This window comes from Canis lupus, chromosome 5 (assembly GCF_048164855.1).
Source record: "Canis lupus baileyi chromosome 5, mCanLup2.hap1, whole genome shotgun sequence".
In the NCBI taxonomy this organism is placed as follows: Eukaryota; Metazoa; Chordata; class Mammalia; order Carnivora; family Canidae; genus Canis; species Canis lupus.
In genome coordinates this window covers 49723614-49742634 of record NC_132842.1, presented here as the reverse complement: position 1 = coordinate 49742634, position 19021 = coordinate 49723614, and the positions used below count along the sequence as shown (strand labels likewise).

The window sequence follows — 19021 nt, the reverse complement described above, 5'->3', positions numbered from 1 at the left end:
GTGCCTGCCTTCGGCCCAGGGCATGATCCTGGAGCCCTGGGATCGAGTCCCACATCAGGCTCCTTGCATGGAGCCTGCTTCTCCCTCTGCCTGTGTCTCTGCCATTCTCTCTCTCTCTGTGTGTCTCTCATGAACAAATAAATAAAATCTTTAAAAAAAAAAAAAAGGTAAAACATTTAAAAAACAAGTCAAAATACCTCAGTAACCATATTTCCAACTCAAACTTCATCTATTTAAATGTTATATTTGCCTCCTGTTAATAAACCTTTATTTCACTCAAACTGAGCAGTAATAAATCTTCCACACTGAAGTAGCTTCCTTGCTCAATTAATCCAAAGGGAAAAAAACTGAAATGATTAGTAAATAAAAATGTAGGGACTAACACACTCTTTTAATGTTTTAAAATATTTTTAAAGTCTAAAAAGTGTTTAAAGTTTGTAATTCCTAGTAGGAAAACATTATCTGCATGAATACTCTAATGGCAAACCACTGTAGAATGTTGCAGTTGCATGTGGGGCAGAGGGGTAGGAATTCTCTTCACGGCACCCCAGCTTTCTTCTTGAGAAGGTCAGAGGTACGCTGGTTTGTATTATTGCGACATCTATTAGGTGATTGAAGTTGCTTTTCCTTCAGCAAGGGCTTTATTTGTCAGAAGGGCATTATGCTTGATCTCCAAATTTGGCTGACAATTTACTGATGAGATTCATAACCTTTGGGTTGCTCTGATATTTTGACATATTTGCTGGGTTCTGGGCTACATCCTGGAAGGCCACTGTAACTTCTGGATCCTGCATGGCCGCAAGAACCTCTGGGTCACTAAGAATTTCATTGAGCCCAGGCATTCCTGCCATTCCAGGCATCCCCCCTGCCATTCCAGGCATTCCTCCAGGAAAATTACTAGGCATTCCCCCTGGAAAGCCACCTGGGAAAGAGCCATACTGAGCTCCTGATTGTCCTCTGGCTTCTTCCTCCCTCTGGGCTCTTTCATGTTCTTCCCAAGCCTTCTTAACCCTTTCTATTCTTTCTTGGATCTCTCACTCTTCAAGTTTTCGTTCATACTTCCTCCAACGTTCAGCAATTTTCTGGGCCCTGGGTTGAACTTCTTTCAGCATTGGACTCGCATCTTCATCATAATCCAGTTTACAAGCAAGGAACAAGATCATGTGCTGCTTCTTCCCAATGACCCAGAAGTCTGTGTGCTTTCCCCAGCCACTTGTAAGGCTGAGCTGGATCAGGATTTATTTCAATAGCTCTGTCACAGTCTCGAATGGCAGCATTTGGCTTCTGTAATTTGATGAAGACACTGGCTCTCTTGGCATACAAAATGGCCAAGCGAGGATTCAGTTTGATGGCATCTGTGAACAAGTCAATGGCTTTCTGTAGTTCGCCATCATCTAGGGCATCAATGGCAGCCACTTTTTTATCATTTGCCTGATCCATCATTTCCTCGGTTATCTCTACATTTTCATCTCCCATTTCTTGAGGGGCATCAGTACCTGGTTCAATTACACCTTCATTGTCCATTTCTAGATCACTTTCCTCACTTGATGGTTCATCTGTCTTTATGTTTTCCTCTGCCTTCTTCCTGTTTTTTCTTCCTTGATATTGTCTTCTGATTTCGTTTTATGAGTAGCAGGTGGTATTTTATCCCCCATGCTCTCCACTCACTCCCACAGGACGTGCAGTTCCTCAGTGTGCAGAACACTCAGATCCTGCTTACACATTTTCACGAAGGCCCAAAGCTCGCTCACTTTGTGGGGGTCCATGATCCAGAGGCGCTGGCAGGCGGCGGGTGCAGCTGAGGCTGTGGCCTGATTCCAGGCGCAGGTACCAGCCCAGCGTGACTGTGTGGAAGGGCCCTACTATGCTCTTCACAAAAGCAGAAAGGAGCTTTCTTCCCCACATGGGTAGTACCTTCTGCACATCTGTCCTCAAACTGTGTTTCCTTGTGAACCTAACATCTTACAGCAATTTCTCCTGAGCAGCATTTTCAGATTTCACTCCCAGCTTATTTTTGCTCTGACCCAGAGAACAGAACATGACTTTTTGCTCAGAATTGCTCAGCCCGGGGATCCCTGGGTGGCTCAGCGGTTTCATACCTGCCTTTGGCCCAGCGATCCTGGAGTCCCGGGATCGAGTCCCACATTGGGCTCCTGACATGGAGCCTGCTTCTCCCTCTGCCTGTGTCTCTGCCTCTCTCTCTCTCTCTATGTCTATCATAAATAAATAAATCTTTAAAAAAAAAAAAGAATTGCTCAGCCCCCCAATGCCAGTCTGTCGTCCTTGACCCCAACCTGAACTCCTCTACTCTCTTACCATGAGATGGACATTCCTGCAGATAGATCACTGACAAATTCATCCTCCAAGCACAAAATCTGGGATGGCCAAAAATGTCTGAACCCTAGCATGAACACAATTTAGGGTCTCATACTATATGGAACCCCTGCTACCTTAGCACTTGAAGAAAATTATAGGAAATAAAATGCCAATCTGTGGTTTGGGTTATTAATTGGGAACCTGGTTACAGATTATCAGAACAAAATGTCAAATTATCAGAGTCCAGTTTACTTCAACGAGTACCTCAGCACCAGAAGCATCAGGCAGGGGCTTCCAGTCAAGATGGCAGACGTTGAGCATCCTAGAGCACACACACAAAAACTTGGCTTGGCCACAAAAACACTTTAAAAACAGATCGTTGGCTTAAGAGCAAAACAACAACAACAAAACAAAAACAAAAAGATTACCATTCACAGATATGCTAGAAACAGGAAGGGAACTCAGGAATCAAAGAAGTGGGAGTTAGCTGAGAGCCAATAGGGTTGCCCTACCAGCAAACGGATGGCTGGAGAGAAACATTAGGAAGCACAGGTAAAAAATATGAAAGTGCTGTTCTGTGTCTGGACAAGAGTCACGCTCACATCATCAGTGCCCAGAGCCTGCCTTCCACTATAAGCGCGCTGGATTCACACTCCCTCGCTGGGAACTCACAACTCACCACCACTTTAAGGTCTCTCAGTTTGTGTGTGAATTTTACCCACCTCTGTTGTAAATACCTTCAGGATTCCTTTGTATTTACACCTGCAAAAACAATAGCAAAATGAGCCTAATCTTTAATATTATTCATGTTCTCTCTCATTTCACATTATTCTTACCCAATTTTGTAGAGTGCACATAACTTGCAGATACTTCCCTTCAAATCTGACTTTCCTTGGCTTCTGATTTAAAAAAAAAAAAAAAAATGTTTTCTCTTATCTGCCTGTGTACTCCCTAGCTCCTAGCACAGAACAAATGTTTGTTAAATGTCTTAATGAAGTAAAAAGATGAGGAAGACAATCTTCTTCACACTTTTTCCTGGAATCAGGCTTGGAGAGCAGAACCATTTGAAGTAGAGAACTCCTCACACTTAGAGTCCATTCATGCTCTATTTTAGTAAAGTCCATTTATCAAGAATGTTTGGGAAGGTGTCCATTCATATACTCACCCCATATTCAACCATGACTAATAGTCAATAAATCAGAGTAAGATTACATTATACTGGAAAACTGTTTTAACATGTTTTGAACCTCCTTGGATTCTGAGGGCCCTGTAAGATCACATCTGGCCTCAAGGTACTATATTATGAACTTTACTTACATGGTTAAATGCTATGGGTAAAAAATACATTAAAACTATGGGTGTAGGAGAAGAGGTTGTTTGATCTTTGGTACGGATCCTGGATAAAAGGGCATTTACTGGGGCACCTGGTAGGTAGAGCATGCCACTCTTTTTTTTTTTTAATTTTTATTTATTTATGATAGTCACAGAGAGAGAGAGACACAGGCAGAGGGAGAAGCGGGCTCCATGCATCGGGAGCCCGACATGGGATTCGATCCCGGGTCTCCAGGATCGCGCCCTGGGCCAAAGGCAGGCGCCAAACCGCTGCGCCACCCAGGGATCCCAGCATGCCACTCTTGATCTTAGCATTATGAGTTCAAGCTCCAGGTTAGGTGCAGTTTACTTAAAAATAAAATCTTCTTAAATAAAGGAGGAGGTATTTACTATGGCTTCATATTCTAGATTCAACCTCACTGCCATAAGAGGAAATCACCTCCTAATGAAAGATGACCCATCACAGAAGGTAACTCTCCATATTTCCAGTTGACAAATCCAAGTCAATTCCGTACCTCTTCTATGAACCCTACCCAGGTCCCCAGCCACATCCTTTGCTTGCTCTCCTGGAGCAGCACAGCGGTGCCCTCTACTGGCACTTATTCATTTGCTAGAAATCTCTATGTTCCACTAGAAGTTTCTGGCCAGTAAACCAAAACTGTTTAACCTCTGCAATTTGTGCAGCCCTCACCATACCCACTTCAGTGAATATTTCTTATATCACCAACTTTTTCTCAAGCATTGAAGACTTAAGCTGCTTTTCATAGATTTAACATTTTTTAGATTTTTTTAAATTTTATTATTTATTTATTTATTTGAGAGAGAGCATGTATGAGTGGGGAGAAAGGGAGAGGAGGGAGAGAGAATTAGAGAGAGGGAGAGAGGGAGAATCTCAAGAAGACTCCCCACTGAGCACAGAGCCCAACACTGGACCCCAAGATCATGACCCAAGCAGAAACCAAGAGTTGGCTACTTAACCAATTGAGCCACAGTGCTTCAAGTTTTAAATTTCTTCAAGCTTCCACAGATAGGGTAGAAAACAAGAATTTTATATTAAAGTAAATGAAGAGAAGTTGAAGGAAATAAACAGGCACAGACGACTGTGAACTAAACAAAGACTTGACCAAACAGTAATTTCCTAGTCTCAAAGGCCCCAGAAGAGCATCCTATAGCTGGCTCTGCCCTTTCTCTACCCTAGAGCATCACCTATGCACCATAAAATAATGATGCAGGGATCCCTGGGTGGCGCAGCGGTTTGGCGCCTGCCTTTGGCCCAGGGCGCGATCCTGGAGACCCGGGATCGAATCCCACGTCGGGCTCCCGGTGCATGGCGCCTGCTTCTTCCTCTGCCTGTGTCTCTGCCTCATTCTCTCTCTCTCTCTCTCTCTCTCTGTGACTATCACAAATAAATAAAAAAATTAAAAAAATAATAATAATAATGATGCAAGTAGGGCAGGAAGCACTAAGCAATTCTGTGTAAACATGGTCAGGGTCTTCACATCTCCAGCCATGTCTCAGAAGACTGGAAGACCCAGAAGCCATGTAAGTTCTTTACAAGCACGGAAGCCCTCAGAGTCAGAGGGATCCCAACCCCACTACCATTGCCTTTCTCTCTTTCCTTCTCTTGCCTCAGCACCACACACTAGAACCCCAGTCCCCAGCAGACATTAGCACTGTCCCCAGGGCTTGGGATGGGCACAGGACCTTATAGTCCTTATTCTTCTTTCTCACAGCTGCTTTTCCTGTGGATTGTAAACATTCCCAGTTAAAGAGACATTTCACAAGGACTTTGTTCCAGCTGGTGGTTTCCACATGATGCTCCAGATGACACGTCAGTCCCTAGAGAACTGTGACCAAGCCGATACTCCGAGGCGTGGAAGCCCAAGCTCAGCTGACTCATCCTGGGGCTCCTGGGGCTCAAACGATCCACCGTCTCTCCCCATGCTGCCCGGCTTCTACCTACACACAGATGCCTTTCAACATGAAGCTGCCATTATAATGAGGGACCTGCTGCAGGGAAGAAAATATCTTGCATCTAAAATTTTGGAAACTTCCGAGAGCCTACATCTGAAGTGGTGTTCTGCTGGGGGAGTGCACAGTCGGTACCAAACAGGGCATGGGAACCAGACAGATGCAACAAAGAGACCACTCACTGCAACACTGGCCCATGTTTTGGTCCCTGGGCAACAAAGGTGGTTTATCATGGGGAGGCTGGTTTCTTTCCTGGGCAACTTGAGAGACTTGAACAGGATCAGAACAGGTCTGTCTGCTACCCATTCTGAAATCCCATCAGCAAGAAGTGGAATTAACAGCAGGAGATGGTTGCTCTTTGATCAGCTCCATGATAAATCAAACATTTAATTGTTTATAAAATGCATTTAAATAAGATAAACTTAAGAGCAACTTAAGTATAAATATTTTACCACATAACATAATCAGATTTACTAATATACCTTATCACAGCATAACTGTACTTGCTAAAATAATTTTTAAGTGATATTTTCTAACTATTTAACAAAAATAACTTTTTTATTGCTTAAAAGTACTACTGGTTGTCTCTAGCTTTTATGGTATTAAAGTGTTCTTCAGAGTCTCTCTTACGATTTGCAAAGTCTCTTAATATGAGTATTAACCCTCTGTGATATGTGATAAAAACACTTCTCCCCTTTGCCTCTTCATTTCCTCTATCATGCTTTTGGCTTACAGAACTTGTATTGTTATTATTCAAATTGCTATTCTTTCCCCATTGAGTTGTTAGGTTGGGAAAGTTCTTCCCTATCTGGAGATGACATTTTCATCTAAGAGATTGATAAATGTGTAGGATTTATATTAATAAATGATGGGAGAGACATATGGGTGGCTCAGTGGTTGAGTGTCTGCCTTTGGCTCAAGTCATGATCCCAGGGTCCTGGAATCAAGTCCCGCATCAGGATCCCTCAGAGAGCCTGCTTCTCCCTCTGCCTGTGTCTCTGCCTCCCTCTCTCAGTGTCTCTCATGAGTAAATGAATAAAATCTTTTAAAAAATGATAGGAAATAAATATCCAGCTTGTCTTCTGAAGAGTCTACCATTTGAACCAAGATTAAAATTACCTTTGAATCTGCTGCTCACACCTTGTCAGCTGACTCCCCCTCTCCCTTTCTCTGGTCTGTCAGAAGGCTGCTTGCACTTAGGCTTTCCCATAATCAAAAAAAGAACCACTTATCTCAATCAGGCAAAATACAGGCTCCTTTTCACTTAGTAGTCCAGGAATTTCTAGACATTCCTTTGCAGTTTCATTAACTTCCCGTACGTTTTTAATTACTATCATTCAACACTTTCCTTGGATCCTCAGAAATGAAAAGGTGTTTTGTCTGTACCTATTTTCCCTTAATATACAACCAGCTACAGAGCAGTCCCATGTTAACTGGTAGTTAACCTTGACAACCCCTCACCCTCTTATTCAGCTGTATTTTCCAAAGCCAAGTTTATTATTTCACTTGAATAAGCATGTACCAGTTACCAAGGTACAAATGAAATTAGAAATGAAGTGCAAAGATGGCCACTTTTTTTTTTTACCCACAGAAAGGTTTCCATCAAGTTTACAAACATAAACTGTATTATTTGCCTACCGCAGTACAACAGATTAGACCAAAACTTAAAGGCTTAGAACACTGAACGTTTTTCCTCACATGCTCTATGGAGTAGGAGAAGCTTGACTGGGTGTTTCTGGCTCAGGGTCCCTCTTGACACTGCAGTCAGGTGTTGGCTACAGCTAGAGTATCTCAAAGCTTTCCTGAAAATAGAGGATCTACTTCCAAAGAGGTAGCTAACAAGCTGGTGCTGGCTGTTGGTGAGCAGCCTCAGTTCTTCTACACAAAGCAATGAGAGCGTTCCCACAATATGGTGACTGGCTTCCCATACAGCCAGCAACCCAAGGAAACACGATAAACACTGCAATTCACTTTATGACCTCATCTCGTAAGTCACATCCCCACTTCTGCTGTTGTATATTGGCCACACAGATCAGCCCTGATTCTAGGTTTCAGGATGTAAGGATGCGACTACCAGGAGACAACAGTCACCAGAGCCATGCTCAACAGGAAGGAACAGTTACAACGCAGGCCTGGATGAGCACTGGGTATTATACTATATGTTGGCATATCAAACTTAAATTAAAAAAAAACACACAGGCCTTTCCTCCATTCCCTCATCTCTGTGGAGATCATCATGGCACCCACCTCCCACAGTTTTGTTGAGATTGAGGAATACAATGCATCTGAAATAGCATCACAGCATCCAGTACACAGTGGGTAGTAAATAATAACCAGCATGTGCTTATTGATTTGTTATCAATGGTTTTATCACTCACACATCCTGAAAAGGATCACTCAATGCAAATATCAATCCTCTGAACCCAACTGTAAGTACCAAAGGTTCTACAACTGATACAGACACAGGCACGCACGCTCTTGGTGAAACCATTTATTGCTATAATCACCTTAATGAAATTGTTAGAAAGGGCAAGTGATCCTAAGTAAACAAGAGGCATTATTGGCTGGCGCTGAGGAAATATCTAAAAAATCCCAAGGCCAGAAAGTGAAACCAAGCTTCTACAAAACCGGTCTGAGGAACTAGAAAGTCAGAAACAAGTTACTCTTCATCTTTCAGGAACTACATGGTCTTTCAGTTCTGTTTTTTCACTCTCCCCATGTCCCTCTGTCCCCACTATACGTTCTCAGCTTCTGCAAGTCAGTAGAGATAGAAAGAATAGAGGAGGAAAGGAAAGGGGAAAGGAAAGGAAAAAGGAAAAGGGGGAAAGGAAAAAGGAAAAAGAGAAAGGAAAGGGAAGGGAAGGGAAGGGAAGGGAAGGGAAGGGAAGGGAAGGGAAGGGAAGGGAAGGGAAGGGAAGGGAAGGGAAGGGACTAGACCAAAATTCTTTTGACTGGCAAGATGAGGAAGGCCTTGCTGGGAGTTTAACCAAGTAGAGTTAATGCCTCAGTGAGAAAGACACCAGGCAGGCCACTCTAGATCCTCTGGGGAGTGACTTCAGTCACCTGCACATGGTAACCACTTTATAATGAGGAAAAATTAGATATATGATAAAGAAGAAATTATACTTCATCTAGAATCACTTTATCTAATAGAAATATATATGATGCAAGACACATATGTGGTTTTATACTTCCTGATGCTTGTTTAAAAAGAAAAAGGAGAAATTTATTTTTAAGATATTTTCTGTAAATGAATTTATCTAAATTATCATCGTTGTGAAACGAAATCACTATTTAAGTTATTTATGAGGTAATTTGTCTTTCCTGTACTAAGTCTTTGAAATCTGGTCTGTAGTTTACCCACACAAGGCATCTCCATTTGGACACTAAATACTATTGGAAATACCTGATATGTGTTTAGATTTCATAAAATTAACAGTTGAAAATGTAGATTCTGAGAGATAGCATACTGTTCCAAACAGTCACAAAACATTTCCAAAACTGACTTATCAGTTTTAAATTCATTAAAATCACAAAATTTGTAATTTCATTCCTCGGTCACACTAAACACACTTCAAGTGTCCATTAACTACATGCAGCTACTGGTGACTATATTTGACAGCATAAGCCTGGAGCTTGCATCACTTTAAGAAAAAGCCTTGGAGGGGATCCCTGGGACTCAGTGGTTAAGCATCTGCCTTTGGCTCAGGGTGTGATCCTGGAGTCCCGGGATCAAGTCCCGGGATCGAGTCCCACATAGGACTCTCTGCATGGAGCCTTCTCCCTCTGCCTGTGTCTCTGCCTCTCTCTCTCTCTCTCTCTCTCTCTCTCTCTCTCTGTGCCCCTCATGAATAAATAAAATCTTTAAAAAGAAATAGCCTTGGAGCATTTTGTCGAAAAGTTATGCTGCAGACAAAAGCTGTTTGATAAAGGAAAGGATTAGAGTCATGTATAAAACAAGCATTAGTTTGAGCACGTACGCCCAAGAGACCTTTGAACATTGCAAACCTATTTTTCCTCACCAGCTGACTCTCTCCAGCCCAGCAGACGTTACTGATTCACATGTCTTACTGCTCTCTACCCACAGGCTTCAAGCCTGAAAGGAACACCAATCTGGGAAGTAGAAGCAGTTCCTTTTGCAAAATATTCCACCCTATAAGTAAGGTAATGGGAGTAGACCAAGGCAACAAGAAGGGAGTTGCACATCTTTGGTGGCGCGTCCAAAAAGTTGTTGGTATGTTTTTGCATTTAATCATATTACTATACAACTGGAAGAAAGGTATCATATTAGAAGAAATGTCCTATCAATATCAATAATCTTTACAAATTTAAAAATTCATACTAACTGAAAATAGTAGCCCGTCAGCTACCAGAGGACAGGAAATTTTGTCTGTTTTATTCACTGCTACATCCCTAGGACCTAGGCCCATAATAAGAGACCAACAACTATTTGTTTAGCAAACAAATTAATAAACAGGTTGACAGCTTCCCATGCAAAAGCCATGCAATAGCAATAATATCATAAAGTTCTGTTTCAAATCTGTCATTCATTCTTCTCAACAGACATTTTTAAGTATTAATATGTGTCAGTCACTACATTAAGAATAAATTAGATGCTGTGTATATAAAAATAATACACACAAAAATAATGGTAGGAAAAGGAAAAGTGTCTTTATGGAGCACCCAATCATTTAAAAAATCACCTTTAAAAAAAATAATAAAAAATAAAATAAAATAAAAAATAAAAAATCACCTTTACATCACTTAAAAAGGGGCACCTGGGTGACTCAGTTAAGTGTCCAACTCTTGATTTTGGCTCAGGTCATGATCTCAGGGTCATGAGACTGAGCCTGGTGTCAGGCTCCATGCTCACCAGGGAGTCTGCTTGAGATTTTCTCCCTCTCCCTCTGCTCTTCCCCTATCATATGCTCGCTTGCACTCTCTCTCACTCGCTCTCTAAAAAATAATTAAATCTTAAAAAAAAAAGAAGAATTTGACTAATAGTGTTTTTATTTTCCTCAAATACTGTATCAAATATTAAGTTGCAACTTAATCGGAGACTATCAGATTCCACCTAACTCTTAAAACCTAATACAATTTCCATCAATAAAAATAAACATTCCACCTACAAAAAAAGTACTATGGATTTGACTCTGGATCTGGTTTTATTGATTGTGCCCTAATTAGGCATCTCATTTAAGTTCTCTTTCCAAGCTCATATAGGAGTTTTCTTTTCATTTCTTGCTTAGCCCAAGTGTTGGCTTTTTTTTTTTCTTTTTTTCTATTTTGAGGCTTTTCAGACCAAGCTAATCATGGGCACATTTCCAAATTGTATAAGAATTAGAGAAAGAAGCTGATTGCTTAATTCTTGCTTCTGACTTGGAGCTTGCATTAATTAGCTAAAGCCAGAGTCCTCAGCATGCTCTCCAGGGCCTGTAGTCCGCTGATTAGCAATGACAAGGCCATCTGGCCTTCCTGCTACATATTGGAAAAAGTGTCTTTTGGCATAAAAATCAGGGATGCCTGTAATTTAGAATAAGTCAAATGCTGCCACCACTTCTGAAAGACATGGCGTCTGACTACAATATGAGGCCTGTCCATAAAGAAGCTATGCCCACCAATACCACAATCTCAGCCCCACCCCACCCCCATCTGCAGATGCTCCTCCTACCTACCTTCAGCTATTCTACTCCTTGACACTCCCCTTCTGATAGTGTATCTTCTTCCATCAACAAGTTGCCTTGATTCGAGACTTGCGTGTCCTTTCTGGTTGGTTTTTAAATAGCTATTCATTAAGAAGATGCCAAAGTGGAGACAATAAGGGAGTTGGAACAATCAGAGGGATAAGGCTGGAAGCCAGGATTTGGCATGTGGATAAGCCCAAGATGAACAGAACTCTGTCCTGTTTGCTCTTCATCCATGAAGCCTGAAACTAAAGAAGAAAAGGAGCGCGGGGATGCCAAACATTCCATGGGGAGAGATTGGTTAGGTGCCCACCAGTCTGTCTTGATGTAACCAGCAGCATGCGCCAACTGAAATGTTGAAGAGAGACAGCACTCTTGGCCACCCCACACCTATGATTTCTAGTCGGTGCATCCAGGGTAGATTTATTCCAGGAAAACCAAATAGCCATATGACCCTCAGTCATCAGACCATGTGTCCAGTTTGAGGATTAAAAAAAATGGTCACTATGATGGTTCCTGAGGATCTCTGTGTCCAGGAGCATTGTGTTTGTAAATTTATTACGTGAGGCCATCATTAGAGTAAGGACTGTCACCAGTAAAAGTGGATGATCTCGGATGATCTAACATAGACATTCTACACAGAAGAGACACAGACACAAGGACCCTTTATCTGATGGGAAGAACTCTACGCCCCATGTTAGAAACTACATCCCACCAGCCTGGAATTCCTGCACTAAAATCCACTGTGGCAGCCACACCTTACCAATCTTGATTAGGAAAAGTATAGCAGGTTTAGCCATCATGCATCTGACAAACTTTTATGCAGATTCAAATATTTTCCCAATGCTGTACGTGTCATGTGTGATTTCTTATATTCAGTTTGGCAGCTTCTATTACCCACAGAACTCCTCTAGGGGTGCTACTATCCATCCTGCCTATTATGCTTCTTCCTCGGGTCTTATGGCTCTAAATAAGAAAATAAAGAGAAGATGATCATATTGTTTTTTATAGCTTCTCTTACGAGGAACCCAAGGCTGTGAATAAATATTTAGGCTGAATTAATTTAAAAAAAAAGGAATAAATTGCTCCTTGGAGAGGAACATTAATTCTTTCAACTTTCTTATGTGTCATTTAACAAATTACCCATTCCAAGACACTAAATGGCTCTCAGCGGCCAGGCTGACTTAACAGCCCCAGAAGCACCAACCTCTTATTTGTAATTTACTAATGACATTTGATCATCTCACCAATCCTTCATAATTGGGGGAACAATAAGCAGACAAAGCCAACTCTGCAAATGGGCAAACTAAGAGACCACTCACTCACAGGTCTCACAGGCCAACCTACAGGGGTTCCCCTCTCCCCAGTGAAGTAAAATCCCATAAAATCATTCAACAAATGTGCATTTAGTGAGCATCTACCATCTGCCAGGTCTAGCTTCTCCAGGCACTAGGCCTTTCCTACATAATGAGAGGGTTGGAATGACTTAGCTTTCTTCATTTCAGACAACTCACTGTTGGGGGAACTTGATCCTAAAGAATGCATTACTACAGTACAAGTAGAAAGGAGCTAACATTACTAAATGCCTCCTAAAACTCTCAACGCCTTTTTATGTAGGATCTTACTAATGACAACAACCAAGTGAGAAATAAATTAGATTATGTTAAGAAAATTTAGGCTCTGAGAGATTAAGTATAATTTGCCTCAAGACACATACCTAATATATGGCATGATCTGAATTTAACCTATGTTTGAGCAAGCTGGAGCCTTATCTGTTTCCAATCTATATACGAATTAATAAGAGGATACAGATAAACAATATGATGCAAGGTTTGGCTTCAGCAATGAAAAGTATAGTGAGTGTTCCTATCAAGGAAGTACAATATGCAGATCATGGGAGATGATTTGCCCTGAGACTCAGCAGACCATATAACTCAGCCCAGAAAATGCAACGTTGGACAGGCGTTTATACAAGAGCTGTCCCCTTGTCCTTGAATCGCCCTGTTTAAAAAACAAACACATCAAGATTTTCTTTTAAAGGGCATAAGTTTGCTCTTCATAGCTCCAGAAGACAAGCTAGAAAAACAGAAGGACCTTCCTTACAATCCTTTAGAGGCCAGAGCATTGTAAATAAACATGCTGGGTTGCAATCCAGGTGTGAATTGTTGAGGACCTAGAATGAGGATCATTGTGTACCTACAATATAGCAGGTGAACACATATAATAAAAGAAGTGCCGTCAAAAAGTGAGGACAGAGAAGAGGTGGCCAGTCACAGAGAAGAACAATACTTTTGAGTCCAAGGGTTCCTGTCTGGAAGCAGAGTCACCAGCCACACCCACACATGCAAAGCCACCTATACTCTGCAGGGAACAAGTAGCTGTATGAAGATCAGGGGACCAAAGTCCAACTACAGTACCAAATGCCATGGCAGGTGGACCTCGGGTTTAACACTGAGAGCTGGGCAGTCTGAGTGGCTCAGCAGTTTAGCGCCACCTTCGGCCTAGGGTGTGATCCTGGAGACCTGGGATCGAGTCCCACATCAGGTTCCCTGCATGAAGCCCGCTTCTCTCACTGCCTGTGTCTCTGTCTCTATCTCTCTGTGTCTCTCATGAATAAATAAATAAAATCTTAAAAAAAAAAAAAAAAAAAAAAACACTGAGAGCTCTGAACCCCCAGCCCAAAACTTCTGACTTTGGCCTTTCCCTATTTCCAGGATGCTTATGTCCCAGACACTGGCACGGCTCACAGCTCTTCTTCATTCAGGCCTCTGCTTTAGTGCACCCCTTTCCTTGAGCACCCTCTACAATATATACTCTCCATCTATTTGCATGCTTTATTTTTTAAAGTACATTTAATTGACTGTCTGATACTATAAAAATGTTTTCCTGTCTCCCTCCCTGAAATGTCAGCTCCATGAGGCAGAAATGTTATTTTGTTCACTGATGTACACCTCGTGCCCAGAATGGTGCCTGGGCAAGAGCAGACCCTCGGGCAATAAATGGATGCAAAATGGATGAATTTTTCTCCAAGTGTAGGTTTTATCTTCTCATAACAAATATTTTCCTAGCGGTTCATCTTGATCCAAAAATTACTAGATCCTATCCAAAAAAAGATCCTATTTTAATGCAACATCTCAGCCTTGAAAATGAAAGCATCCACTGGCAAACAGAGCCAAATCTAACATTCAGTTTTTGGGTACTATGTCAAGAGATTACGGTTAACTCTTTCCAGGCTTTTCAATAAAATCAACATTTAATTTATGTCATATTATAATGTTGTAAACTGAACAAAATACTACCTATATTTCCATTTTCCAGATATATGGGATTAAACAAAAAATCAAAACTCGCCACTTGAATTTCAAATTTGAATTCTAAAATTTGAAGATTTAAATGGAAGTTTAAAAAAATTGTTCATTGAACTGCTTAAATTTGGGAAACCCTGGATTAACTAAGAAGATGCCATTCACTCATTTAAAAACCAAATAAGTTAAGGGGTACCTGGATGGCTCAGTCAGTTAAGTGTCTGCCTTCAGCTCAGGTCATAATCTTAGGGTCCTGGATCCAGTCATATATTGGTCTCCATACTCAGTAAGGGAGTCTGCTTGCCCCTTTCCCTTAACCCCTTCCTCCACTCATGCTTTCTCTCTCTCAAATAAATAAAACCTCAAAAAAAAATCAAGTGGGTTAAAAAGTATTATATTTACTTGCATATATCCCCCCAAAAGGAAAAGAATAGATAACTGTTGTCCATTACACATCTTTTCTCCCCCAAAGGTTCATCAACAGTTTTATCCCTGAAAAGTACAAAAGGTCAGAGAAAGAGTTGCACAATGAAAGGAACCCAGAGATGGGCTTTCCCTTTGGATCTAACTCTTTCTTCACTCCTTCCCTAAGGAATCACTCTGTTTCCACTTCCAGGAGACTTCACAGACTTCCTTTCCTGCTACTCTGCCCCTCACCCACTTTGTTCCAGCCAATTGGGCTCCTTGCTGCTCTTTGAATACATTCTTGCCTTCTGGCATTGCAGTGGCTATTCACACGGCTTGGAAAACTCTTCCCCCATCCGTTAGCTTGTTCAACTCCCTCTCCTTCTTCATGTTTTTGCTCAAATATTATCTTCCCAGGAAGGTCTTCCCTAGTCATTTATTGTCACAACCGGCTCCCCACCATCCCAGCACCAACCCACCCCCATCTTCTCTAGCAGGCTCTACTGTCTTTTTTATTTTTCTACTGTAACTTATACCATCTTCCAACATACTACATATATTGCTTATTTTTGATGTTTATATATGTTGTCTGTCTCCCTCTTGTAAGGACAAAGATCTTCATTTTGTTCAGTGATATATCCAGGGAACCTAAAACAATCCTTGGCACAAGACAAAGGGTTCAATAGATATTTTTAAACTAATTAACTGGTAATCCTAATAATATAGCATGTGCTGTTAATCAACCAATCAACAAGTACGTTTTGAATGCTTAGTGTTCTATGTAATCCTAGGCAGTATAGAGTTTTCAGGGTTTTTATTGTTTATTTTCATTTTAGCATAAACAATCTGTTCTCTGAGAGCTTATAGTTTAGTTAGAGAGACCACAGGTAATCAGCAATCTCCCAAAGATTAAAGATGGAGAATAATGGTAAAGGTCATTAGCTACACCAAAAAAAAATTCTGTGTATTTGCATGAAATTATGCATTAATTACTCATTGAGTACCTACTATGAACCAGTACTATGCTAGCCTACAGATATTGGGGTGAGCACATATACATGGCCCCTTCCTTCTTGGAACTTTGATTCTAATAAGGCTAACAGACAATGAGCCAAGAATAAAGAAACAAAATCATTACAGAAATACCCCCAGGAAATTAATAAGATCTGCCATGGAGAACAGCAGCCACTACAGCAGCCAACTACAATCAACAGATACATGCAGGGAGGCAGGGAGCCAGGAGGATAAACATCCAAACTCAGGGTCATCCCACCCCACCCCCAACCCTCAATCTCTTACTGCTGCTGCTGCCACTGGCCCCACTGGAATTCAGAGGGCAAGGGAGCAAGTGGGGAGGATTTGGAGGGGCAACTGGAAGATAACAGCACGCAACAGTGTTCTGTGGGTTGTGTGTAGGTGCACGTGTATAAAAACATGCACAATATGCCCAAAAGAATTCCAAGACTCCCCAACATTTCTTCAGAGCCTCATCCACTGTTATATCCACTGTACATTCACTGCCTCCTTATCTCTCTCCAGTGTGATAATCTGACTCCATTTTCCCAGGTATATTTCTCTAATATACTTTATTGTTTTGAAAATAGCCAGTCAAAAAAAAAAAAAAAAGAAAGAAAGAAAATAGCAGGTCATCCCTTATACTTCCATCAACTAAGTTCATACAACTCAGCATCTTCAACTTTTTCTCATAAAATTTTTCTTTTCAATTTTTCATCTTCTAAAAAATCTGTTCAATATCTCCCCATATTTTGGAATATGTAAAATAAAACATACAATTTTTATCTCACTTATTTATAAGCTGAGAGTTTACTTGAATGAAAATGAACCCTTTCAAATTTGATTGGCATGCCAAATCTAACCTAATTTTTAAAGATTTTTTTTTTTAAAACTGAGTGGCCCATTAAGGCAGGTGCTTTAGATCACCCTTATTAATATGCATAGAAAATAATTTCATATTTAAAATCTCAGAAATTATATATAAAGCTAAAGGACACCTTAGACTCAGTAATAATACTACCTAATATTTCTTGAGCACTTGCTATGAAATTATTAGAATTATTAGAAATTATGGTACTTTACAGTATTATTTAATCTTCATGACCAAGGAAATAGGTACTAATATTATCTTCATTTTACAATTAAAACAAACTGAGGCATAATAAAGTTAGGCAACTTTCTCAAGGTCACAGAAATAATATGTCCAATTACACTTCTGACCCATTTTTCCTACCTAGATATTCTGAAAGACAAAGAACTGTGAATATATTTATTGGCCATCCCACAATAATAATAGAAAAATATGTTAAAGTGGTACTGTTAAGTGAGAAAAAAGTTATAGGACAATTGAGAATATTATGAGTTCACTTGTAAAAAAAAAAAAGGGATAATCTTTATAAAATAACTGTCCATAGTTATATTTAACAGATAAGTATATTAAACATATATACTGATGTGAATTTTAATAGGTATTTCTAAAGTCACAGACAGTTGCTAGGAAAAAAACTCTCAATATGTAGAGTTGCCTCCAAAGAGTTTTTAAACGGTGTGGGAGTGTATTTACTTTCTACAACACCCTTCTTATCATTTGAATTATTTAACGCAAACTAAGTTATCAGTACACTAATTACACTAATACCTTATCATGAGATAAAGGATGAGATGACAATAACTCCAGTAACTTCATCACAAAAGAATGTTCCTGGCTGTCTCCAATATACTCAGTCTGGAATTTTTTTCCAAGGCTGTTAATATTAAACTCTTTGTTCCCTTCATCTTACTAGTTACTTATGTTAATAACTATTTGCAAGGAAAATTAAAAATTAGCAAAATATTTCTTTTTGTGTGTGCCTAAGAGAGACAGAACATGAGTGGGGTGGAGGGAAAGGGAAAGAGACAATCTTAGGCAGGCTCCATGCTCAGCACGGAGCCAAATGCAGGGCTTGATCTCACAATCCTGAGATCACAGCCCGAGGCAAAATCAAGAGTTGAACACTTAAACAGACTGAGGCATCCAGGCACCCCTAAAATATCTATTTCTATTTGGCTTTGTTAAGGTCTTTTGAAATTTAAATACATCCAATTAAAAAAAAAAACAGATACATATTGTCCTTCCCTAGCCTTGAAAATCTATGAGTGTTTTAACGGCCAAAAGATGGCAAACACTTGACCAGGAAAGACTCATAAAGCTATGACTTAACAGCTACCTTAAAAGGGAAAAGTACTAAGACAATAGCTTGATTCCTGTCTATTTTCCAGTTATATTAACTCCAGCAGTCTCTCTAGATGCATGAAAGCAAATAATTTGAGCATCAGGCCAGACATAAACTGGTGGGGAAGCACAAGCAGTACCTGGAATAGATCCAACCAAAGATCTTGACTCCCATCTTGTTACCCAACCACGTACTGATATGGAACGTCATAGAAGGTCTTAAATGCCAAAGATGAGATATTTACTTAGACTTAGTTTTTTTTTCCAATGCAATGTAGCATGCTGATGTAATACCAAACTCTAGAATCTAAATGGGGGTGAAGTTCAAGGAAGAAAGATTAGTCACACAGCAACAATTTATTGGAAAACAAAATGTATACATATTAAATTCTTAGTATCTGTGAATGACGAACTGGTTAAATAAATTAAGGAGCATTCATATACTAAATTCATATACTAAGGAGGCACTGAACTCATGCAAAACATGACATAAATCAACATTCTCCTTTACACAAACTTGACATAGATCAATGATCATTCAACATTAGCATCCTAGACTACAGAAAGCATAATAATCTCATATATTCTATACCCACACATCACTAGTCAAGTCAGGTCAGTTTGTTGCCCTTGCAAGCATTCCCAGAACCTACTTCTCCATCAGCCCTAGAAGTATATGGCATCCATGCCCAGCTAATTATGACCAAACAGCCCCTACTATGTCTGCTCAATATCCTATGTTATCTCAATGGCCGAAGTCATTTTCACATCTTGTTTTAACT

The 19021-nt window shown here is 40.3% G+C and overlaps 2 pseudogenes; both read right to left on the bottom strand.

The window, feature by feature from the left end:
* LOC140633695 (stAR-related lipid transfer protein 4 pseudogene) overlaps positions 1 to 19021 on the bottom strand; it is a 316244-nt pseudogene that overhangs the window by 249218 nt on the left and 48005 nt on the right.
* LOC140632975 (hsc70-interacting protein pseudogene) lies at positions 651 to 1766 on the bottom strand (annotated as a pseudogene).